We start from the raw sequence: 10,141 nt of genomic DNA, 5'->3' as shown, positions 1-10,141 counted from the left end.
ATATTTAAAGCAATAAATAACTTAAAGCATGCATAAGATATAAATGTGATCTAGTATGGCCCGACTTCATCTTGAAGCTTCAACTTCAAACTCCGTCTTGAAAATGGATTAGAAACTCCGTCTTCAATTTCACCATGGGAGGCGCCATTTTCTTCAAATAGGATAAGCTATAATTGAAACTAATTACAACTATTTGATGGTACGCAGACCATATTTAAAGCAATAAAACTTTGGTACTTTAGACCAATTTTACATTCAAATTAATGGTACGCAGACCATATTTTTTATCCTATTTGGGCAATACTAGTCACTTTCCATAACCTGCAAAATAGTACATTTACAATATCACATAGCTGGTTAGTAGAACATATTATGCATCACATAAATATTTGCATCAATTAATCAATGCTTCCAATAATCTACAAATTATTCAATCCTTATTAATTCTAATCAAGTTGTTTTAACCTTAAAGGAATGTAGACCTAATCAAGAGTTTATGAATAAAACGCTCCCACATAAACCAAGAATTTTACATGCTTTACGAATTTTAAACATAAAATTATATTTCCTAGTCTAACAGGAAACTTACAAATTTAATTAAAATTTAAAGCTTATATAAATTATTATTTAAATCCTTTAATTTATTTTCAGTTGATTAAATTAATTAATTTAAATTTAATCAAGGTTTTAATTTTAGTAAAATAATTAGTATAAATAAATTTATAATAATTAAATTATTCAAAATTAAATTCCGAGAAAAAATTAAATTACGAATTTTAAATTTAATTAAAAACGTTTTTCAACCATAAAATAAAAATAAAAATTAAAACGGCCCTTACGTACTGAGGCAAGGCCTTAAGCCGAAGCCCAAGCCTCGCCCAAGCACAAACCTGTCGCAGCGCCATGGGCCGCATGCACGAAGCAGCGCCCAGGCCTGCTTGCGTGTGGCGGAGTGATGCGGGCTTTGCTCGCTGCCCTTGTGGCTGTTTGCTCGCTCGCTGATGCTGCCAGCGCTGGGCAGTGGCATGCGCAGCGCATGCGAGCTCCTTGCTCGTATGCTGCTGCCTTGCCTCGTGCCTGGCGCTCCGTAGCATCGATGCCCTTTGGTTCTCGACCCCTACACGGCACACACGGCACAACAACCTTGCTGCCGCGCATGCCTTGTTGCTCCTCGCCTTGGACCGCATGGGCGACGAGCTCCCTTGCTCGTCGTCGCATGCCCGCACAATGCAACACCCTTACGAGTAACACTTAGCTTCTTTTGCTTCGTGCGCGCAACATTGGTGGTCGGTTTTAAAAAAATTAATAATTTTTATACTTTAATTTATTTGACGAATTAATAAACCATATTAATTTCATTAAATTCGGGCAAAAATCGAAAATTTATTATTCAAATTAATTTCCAATTATATTTATTTTCATGGATTCAAATCTAGGACATAAAATTTTAAAACTTTTCAATTTTAACAAATTTTATGGTGGTTTGTAATCATAGGTTCCTAATTAAATTGCTTATTAATTATGAAAATCAAATCAAATTATAAATTATTCAAATTTCAACAAATTAATTACAATTACAAATTAGGTTGTATAATTAACAAGCTTAGGCATTAAAATTTTTAAACATATACAGTAGGACAATCATAGATTGAAGATTTACAAACAAGAATCGCAAATATTTAATTTAACATCCAAAAAATTATAAATTTTGCGTTCGAAAAACTAAAACCTCCAAAAAGTCATAGTTAGGCTTTGAATTTGGGAATTCTGGGTTCGGCATCAAATCTATGATTTTAGTAAAAATTTAAAACGCCGTTTACATGCGAAATTCACTATTAAATTATACGATTCCGACCATTATTGACTAAACTGCTGAAAATCCTGCGAACATATAATTAAATAATTGCACGAATTTGCAATTAATTACAAAAATCGAAATTAATTCATTGCAAATTTATAGAATTTAACCATGCTAACTATAATTGATTATGGAATTAATTAGAGGCTCGTGATACCACTGTTAGGTTATGACAATATAAAACATATATTTCATGCGGAAAAACCATAAAGCCAGGAATTCAAATTAATTGCCACATAACCAATTAGCATAATTTAGGATACATACATGTGTAGCGTGCCTTCCCTAGCTGCTCCCCAACCGAACAAGAACAAGTATAGGACTCCAAGTGTAGTCCCTCCGTAGATAGTCCACAACACGTTCGGATCCGCCTTAGATTCAATTAACTAGAATTTAGCCTAAGGTTTTATGTTATTCGTACTTAATTATTTGGCAAATTATTAAGCTTAGTTTTTAACTTAAAACTATATGAATACTTTGAATTGATGTGTATAAATTGTGATTTCCATCACCTATTTTAGGGTAGGATTATCGGAACTAGAAACCTACTAGGATTCAATTAGAATTAGACTTAAATTTAATCTATTAATTTTAGTGTTTAGCTTAACAACTAATTCTAGTAGTTTCAGGAAAATAGTTTAATCGGATAAATCCTAAATGCCTAAGGATTCGAAACATGCACGAACACAACAACACGCACGAACAGCCCGCAAGGGGTGCTGCGCGCGCGGGGGCGCAACCCACGAAGGGCGCACCAGCCTGCTGGCCTTGCCTTCCTTCATTGCTCGGTTGGGCCTTGCTTGCTTGGCTGGCTGCTGCTCTCCTGCTGTGCTTGCGCGGGATTCGCTAGGCGCGGGCCTAGCTTCGTGTTGGGCCTTGCGTCTAGCAAGCTCGTCCGATGTTTATTTCGTACGTCGCGCTTCCAATTTATTTTCCGATTTCAGAATTCATTTCCGATTCGAACAATATTTAATATTTCCAATTCCGGAATTAATTTCCGTTTCGAACAAATATCTAATATTTTCGATTCCGGAATTTATTTTCGATTCCGATAATAATTCCGATTCCGGTAATATTTCAGTTTCCGGCAATATTTCCGATTCCGGCAATATTTCCATTTCCGATAATATTTTCCGATATGTACCATGTTTCCGTTTCCGGCAACATCTACGACTTGGATAATATTTATATTTCCGATACGATCCATATTTCCGTTTCCGACAATATCATCGTTTCCGGAGTATTCATAATTTGCCCGTTTGACGATTTCAGCTCCCATTGGAACCGAGATCCGTCGATTCCGAATATCCATAAATGGAGTATTTAATTCACTTAAATACTTGATCTGTTCACGTGCTATTTGTGTGATCCTACGGGTTCAGTCAAGAGTAAGTTGTGGATTAATATTATTAATTCCACTTGAACTAAAGCGGCCTCTAGCTAGGCATATAGTTCACTTGATCTCACTGAATTATTAACTTGCATAATTAATTAATACTGAACAACATTTATTAGACTTAATATTGAATGCATACTTGGACCAAGGTTATTATTTCCTTCACTCATTACCATCTTAACCAACAACCAATTATGGTTTATCTCTTCACATTAATTTATAAATGTACGTTAACATGAAGTATAAAACAACTAAATGTTTATGTGGCTTTTTATTTTCTATTGACTTTTTGAATTTTTTTTAAAGAATTGGGACAACCATGAATAAACATGATGTCATAAGTTTCATAAGTATCAACTATAGAAATGCTTGCATGACTGCATATATCTAATTTAGTGTTTATTAATTTTATACACTTAGTTTCACTAGAAAATAAATTATACCATTTGTAAGATGATGTAATTGAAAAATAATTTCCAATGATACACGACGTAGTGTGTTTGTGTAGTTAACGAATTTAATAGATGTTTTTGATTTTATAGTATACATTTATTTTATCAAATATTAAGCTAAAGAAAAATCCAAAAGTTTAACTATTCAATATAACAATTGGCGCATCGCCCGAGTCACACACTAGTTCTTAACTAAACGAAATCAATAACAACAAAAACAGAATTATTCTAACATAAAACTAATTAAATAACAACAACAACCATGTTCGTTCGCGACGACCGTCAACAATTTCCAGGCTTCTGCAGCTTCCCCTCGTTTGCTCGCAGCCACAACAAGAATGAGCACTAATTGCCCATTCGCCACACCGCAAGGCTTATCAATCGCCATAAGGCTTTTGCAGCCTCCCTTCTACATCAATTGCTCGTTCACGAAGTCTGCTGATTACTACACCAACAACATGAACAGCACCGCCAGCCCGAGCACCGCAACCTACAGCATGAAGGAAATATGTCCTTCACCCAAGGTGCATTAAGTCTAATACCAAGGTTCAGATTAATTGCGAACAATTAATTCAGTGAGATCAAGTGATCGGAACAGCTAGCTGGAGCAATGCTTACGATCAGTGAGTTCTAATGGATATTGAACTCACAACTTACTCTTGACTGAACCTACAAGGTCACACCAATGACACGTAACAGATCACCGGATTAAATGAATCGAAAATTCATTTAATAGCTTTTCGGGATTTAAGTTGGAAACGTATTATACGATACGACCTTGCATTGGAATCGTATATCGTATCGCGAATATTCATAAGCTAGGCGAAACGAATAAATCGTATCGTACGACGGTGATTCGTCGTATACGAAACGATAAATAATATATCGGAAATATATTAAACGCGAATACGAAGACCGGCCTACGAGCCGAGTGCACGAAGCACTCGAGGCCCATGGGCGCGCGGTAGGCGAGCAAGCAAGGGCCAAGGAAACACGGCAGCGCTGGCCCATGGCCGAGCGGAGCTGCGCGTGTGCGCGCGGGCCTATGCAGCGACACAACCACAACAGCGAGGCCCATGGCCCAGCGCGCTGTGCATGTCTCACGCGTGGCTTGCTAGCCGGCCTTGCCTCCGGGCTTGGTCGGTTAGTAAGGTTATGTAAATAACCTTATGACCTAATTTCCAACTTACTGCAATCACAATTCAGATTACTCAAAACCCTATAGACACAGAGAACCCTAATTCTCTCTGTGCCTCCAAAGTGAGTTCTTCCCAAAAAGCAAAGTATCTTGATTAATTGTCTAAGCTACGATTATCAAGACGGATCTGATCGTGTCGGTGAACCAAGTAGAGGAACGACAATTGGAGTTCTTTGTTCGTGTTCGTTGACGGATTATTGTGGAAAACACGCTTCGAATGTAAGTATGCTTAATCTGTGCTTTATACATGTTTCCTGGCTTTGGGGATTGTTCCGCACATGTTATTATGTTTAACTGTATTCCCCTACTGTGGTATCATGAGCCTTATGTATTCAAAGCATGAATTAGCATGATTATTATTGTTTTTGCATTGTCGAAATTCTTGGAATTTTTGTTGATTTTTCGGAATTTTTTCGAATTATTGGATTAATTGCGAAATTGGCAGTTCTGAAATAAAAAATATTCGCTTTCTCGATTTTTAAAACCCTAATCTGATGGAAAACGATTTTCTAAGATTAACTCATGCGAATAAAATTGCGAAAACAGGCCTCGAAGCATCGGTTTTTGGGCGTTTTTGTTAATTTTTCATTAAAAATTAATTGTGTCGGACGGTAATTCAATTAAAAGGTCGACCTAAACTACTCGGAATTGCTTGAAATTTTGACACATTGTTGCTGGGTACATGCTCGATCTATGGTAAACATTTCAGATTTTTCCAACAAGTATAAACCCTAATTTTGCCTTTCCCCAATTCGTAAAATTTACAACCCTAATTGAATTTTAATTAATTTTGGATTAATAATTCGGTTAATTGGGGAAGGGGGTATAATTTCATGGATCAGTGGCTAATTTTAAAAATTATTGGATTAAAATTTTGAATGGTTTCGTTAATTTTAATCGCACTAAAACCAAATTATTAATAATCTGAAATTTAATTGTTTATGAACGATATAAAGTTTCGGATTTTATTAATTAAAAGTTCAAACTTTAAAGTTGATTCGATCGTTCTTAAAAGTTTGAATATTGTTAGCCCTTGATTTATTAATTTTACGAAATTGGATTGTCGTTAAAGTTTATTAAATCGTTAAAAATCGTTGTTTTCAAAAATTAAATCGTAACCTTTTTGAAAAATAAAATTAATGCAATTTCGTGAATTAAATTTAATTTTAATTAAGTTGGTCCGTTTTACGAACCAAAAACACGAACATGGGCATGATGGAAGTATGGCTCGTCGAGCCATACGAGGCCATTGTGCTCGCCGCGCCATGCGACATGGGCAGCAGCACAAGGCTGCGTGCCTCGTGCGTGCTAGGCAAGGCAGGGGCAGGCATGTTGCTTGCGGGGCTGCGACGAAGCAAGCACAAGGCTTGCGACGTCCAGCACACTCGACGCACAACACACACGCAGCGGAGGGGCAGCTAAGCTGCGGGTACGCGATGCGTGCGCGCGAGCGATGGGGCGGGGTACGCGAACAGTGCTCGTGTGCTCCTTGGCCTCTCGCACGATGGGCTGGGGCGCGCGGGCAGTGCTCGTGTGCTCTTGGGCCTCTCGCACGACGGGCTGGGCGCAAGCCTAGGCCGTTTAATTGAACTTTTTTTTTGAATCGTTTAATTAGTTGGGCTTCGTATATTTGCATTAATTTGGGCTAACGTGATATTTAATTTAATATTTTATTTGCTTGGGCCGGGCCGCGAGCTTTAATTTAATATTTCATAATTAATTATCCGGAATAATTATTGGTTTGAATGGGAGCCACTAAATGAAATTAAAATGAAATAATTATTTTAATTGTTTCGTAGGTCGCATTATTTTAATTAAATTCAATTTTAATTAGAATAATGTCTAAGAATTAATAATTTGGAAATTGATTAATCTTTTAGGACGTGTTTATGTGAACGTGAATTTTAATTAATTCACGTAAATACTTGCATATTAACATGGGCCATTCGTTTTAGCATACGAATGGGTGAATGCGTAGAATATATATTTTATGCAATGCAGGTACTCCAAGTGACTAGTATGGCCAAATTTAGGATAGTTAAATACGGTCTGCGCACCGTTCTATCTTTGAATGTAAAGTTTTAAATATGGTCTGCGTACCATGGAAATTTAGATGTAATTTATTATTTTCAAGTATTTCTAGTTTAGAACTTTAAGTTAGCATTTGAACAAAGATTCAAGACGATGCCAAGCTAACAAAGGAGGTGATGAAGATTGGATGCTTCAAGACAAGAAGTTTTGGGCCATACTAGATCACCAATTATTTATGCAATTTAATATATATATTATGCGTGAATGTATGAATGTATGTATGCTTTGCATGAACAGGTTGTTTCCTATGAATCGATTAGTTTTAAGTTCACTAAATAATCGAACCAACATAGAAACAACTAGGTCCAAGTAATATTGAGTGTTAAAAATTGCCTTCCAAATCAACACTTACAAAAATCTAGGGATCTAAGATACTAGGTTTACGCTAAAGCGAGGTGCTATTTTAGTTGACTTAGGTGGTAAGGCGTCCTAATGGAGCACGTTGATTGTGGTTACAACTCAAACAACAATGGCATTAAGTTGTGGCAATGGGATAAATTATGGCATTAATTTATTAACCAAGAGTAATTTGGAGATTACTAGCAATAGGTTTTGCTTACCTAAAATATTAAACTACTTAAGACATGCTAAAGCTGCTTAAGGATTTAGGACTTTTGGGGTCTTGGAATCGTTTCATTCATTTAGGACCATGTTTTTGTTTTTTGCATGAATGAGATGTTTTTAATAGCTTTAATGATTGCATGTTTTGCTTTTATTTCAAAGTTATTGAATTGTATGAATGGTTATTTATTGAAAATTCTTTTCGATTGTAGTAATCAAAATGGCCGCAATCAAAACACAACTCAAAGTAACTGAAATTCTGGATGTAAAATTGAACCTATCAAACTTTCTTGATTGGGAGAGGAAGCTTCGGCAAGTCCCTAGGTGGAACAACATTGAATATGTAGTTGACCATCCCATCCCCATCTATTACTCAAAGGATATGACTCCGGAAAAGCACTATACGTGGGCAAGCCACGTATCGCTAGTGATGGATCTTATTCTTGGCTCTATCCCCAATGATTGGAGTGCAAGGTTCGTTGCATAGGAGCCATGGGCACTCCTAAGGCATCTTATGGATATATGTCGTGGTAGATTCCAACATAGTGGTCAACATGTCGACCAAAATGTTTTTGAATTGGTAAATTCATTTGAGGATCTAAAGCTTAACGCTCCACTGGGTTGTTGCTTTGACGTCGAAAGACAAAAAGCAAGGGAAAGGGTCATTGATCTTGAAATGACAAAACGGACACCAATCAGAACTCATACAAAGAAAATGGTTGGGCTTCTCAACCGGCTTGAGTTACTTGGTGATCCATTCCCAGATTCTGCAGCTGCGGGAATACTTTTGAATTCTCTTCACCCTGGTTATAAGAAATTCAAACTACTCTATTTTTCCAAGAAAAGGGAGAATACTCTTAGGGAACTAATTTACTTGCTTCATCAGTACAAATTGGACTTTGTAAGTGATAAGCAAGCATCACTAAAAGTAAAGAGTAAGAAAATCAAGAAAAAGGTTCCGAGGAAGATCCAAAGCAAGGGTGCATCTCCATCTACTTCAGGAAGGCAAGTGGCGCCATCCAAGAAGAAGATGAAGAAGGACCGTTCTCCATCTACATCGCAATGCTTCAATTATAATGAAATTGGTCATTACAAGCGAGATTGCCCCAAACTAAAGGAAGAGAAGAAGGACGGAAATGTTGCTTCTCCTTCAGGTATGTATGTTTGTAGACACCTACTTTTGTCCCCATTCCCGAAAGGGAAAGGTTTGATGATGAAAGCGTAAATCTCCACTTGACAACGCATCTCCTATAAAATAAACGAATCTCAATTCCCCTTTTCATTTCACCCGAAACCTGCTATTTATGGAAACTTGCTAAAAATAGTAACTGTCGTAAAAGGTAGCTTCTAAAAGTGGCAAATCACAAAGGATAGAAACCTGTCAGAATTAGGTGTTGCATTCCAACATAAATCCTAAATGAGATAGAAAACTGCGAGAATCCTATTCCTAATATGATTCGGAAATAAGAGTTACGTATTAATTAAAATCCTAACGAGCCTAGAGTTCGTAACGGGCCCAGACGCATTCCGTCATAAAATTGATACGCACTAAAAGACTCGATTAAGTCTCAAAAACTACGGATTTCAGGAATCCGAATCTGACTAAGAAAACAGCCCAAACATCAATTTCAACGCCCAGCCCTGGGCACTGAAATTGCATGGGTCCTATTTTCAACGCCCAGAGCTGGGCGCCGAAATCTTTGACGCCCAGAGCTGGGCGCGGAAATTACCTGGGTACGTGTTTTTTCCTAATTCTTTGTGGATTAGAACTCTGCAATTCTATCTTTCCACAAACTCTTCCCTATAAATACAGCCTCAAATTCGACGTGAAAAGGACACACAACACAATTATATTCTGAGTATTGACTCCAACCCTTAGCCTAAGCCTCACGCTGCGAAATTGTTCACGCGTTCTGTCGCAATCGATCCATAAATAGAACAGAACGTATCCTGTCCCATAATTGAGATTCGTTAAATAAAAAGGAGAAATAGCAAAGTCAAAGTGGTTAGTTTTCTGAGAACCGTGACGCACCTCTCAAGGGTGCGTCGTAATGTGCCCCTTCTCGATGATTTAATTGCTTTCCTCGCCCTTTTTATGAACTGTTAAACTAACTAAATCTGATTGTTCTATCACACCTAATAAATATGATATTTTTGGGAAATTGGATTATCAAGCTAGGTCCCTTAATACTATTTAAATCAGATAATCACGATCGATCTAGTATTATATGTTGCATATTGCTAAAATCAACTCAGATTAGTTTAATAGTTAACGCATATCCCTTCAATTATTTATGCTGAGCTAGTAAGGATATCCTGCCTCTGGAGTTATCGACGAGCGAAGTACTCCTCTCGGTAGTTACAGTCCCCCGAACCCTCAATCTCTACCTTGCGGGTGTATGTTGAGAGATCCCCACACCAGGGATCACAAGGGAACCTACGGCCGTCGTGGTCAAACATAATTGCACTCCCTTTATGTCACGATAACCGGGTTTTGTCAGTTTTTTTCATTATCGTTAAAAACTGAATGGCGACTCCTATATTACTAGTCAATTGGGTGTAAACTCACAGGAAATCCAATTACA

This window comes from Spinacia oleracea, chromosome 6, assembly GCF_020520425.1.
Source record: "Spinacia oleracea cultivar Varoflay chromosome 6, BTI_SOV_V1, whole genome shotgun sequence".
Lineage (NCBI taxonomy): Eukaryota > Viridiplantae > Streptophyta > Magnoliopsida > Caryophyllales > Amaranthaceae > Spinacia > Spinacia oleracea.
The sequence above is the reverse complement of the archived record's forward strand: the minus strand, read 5'-3'. Positions refer to the sequence as shown.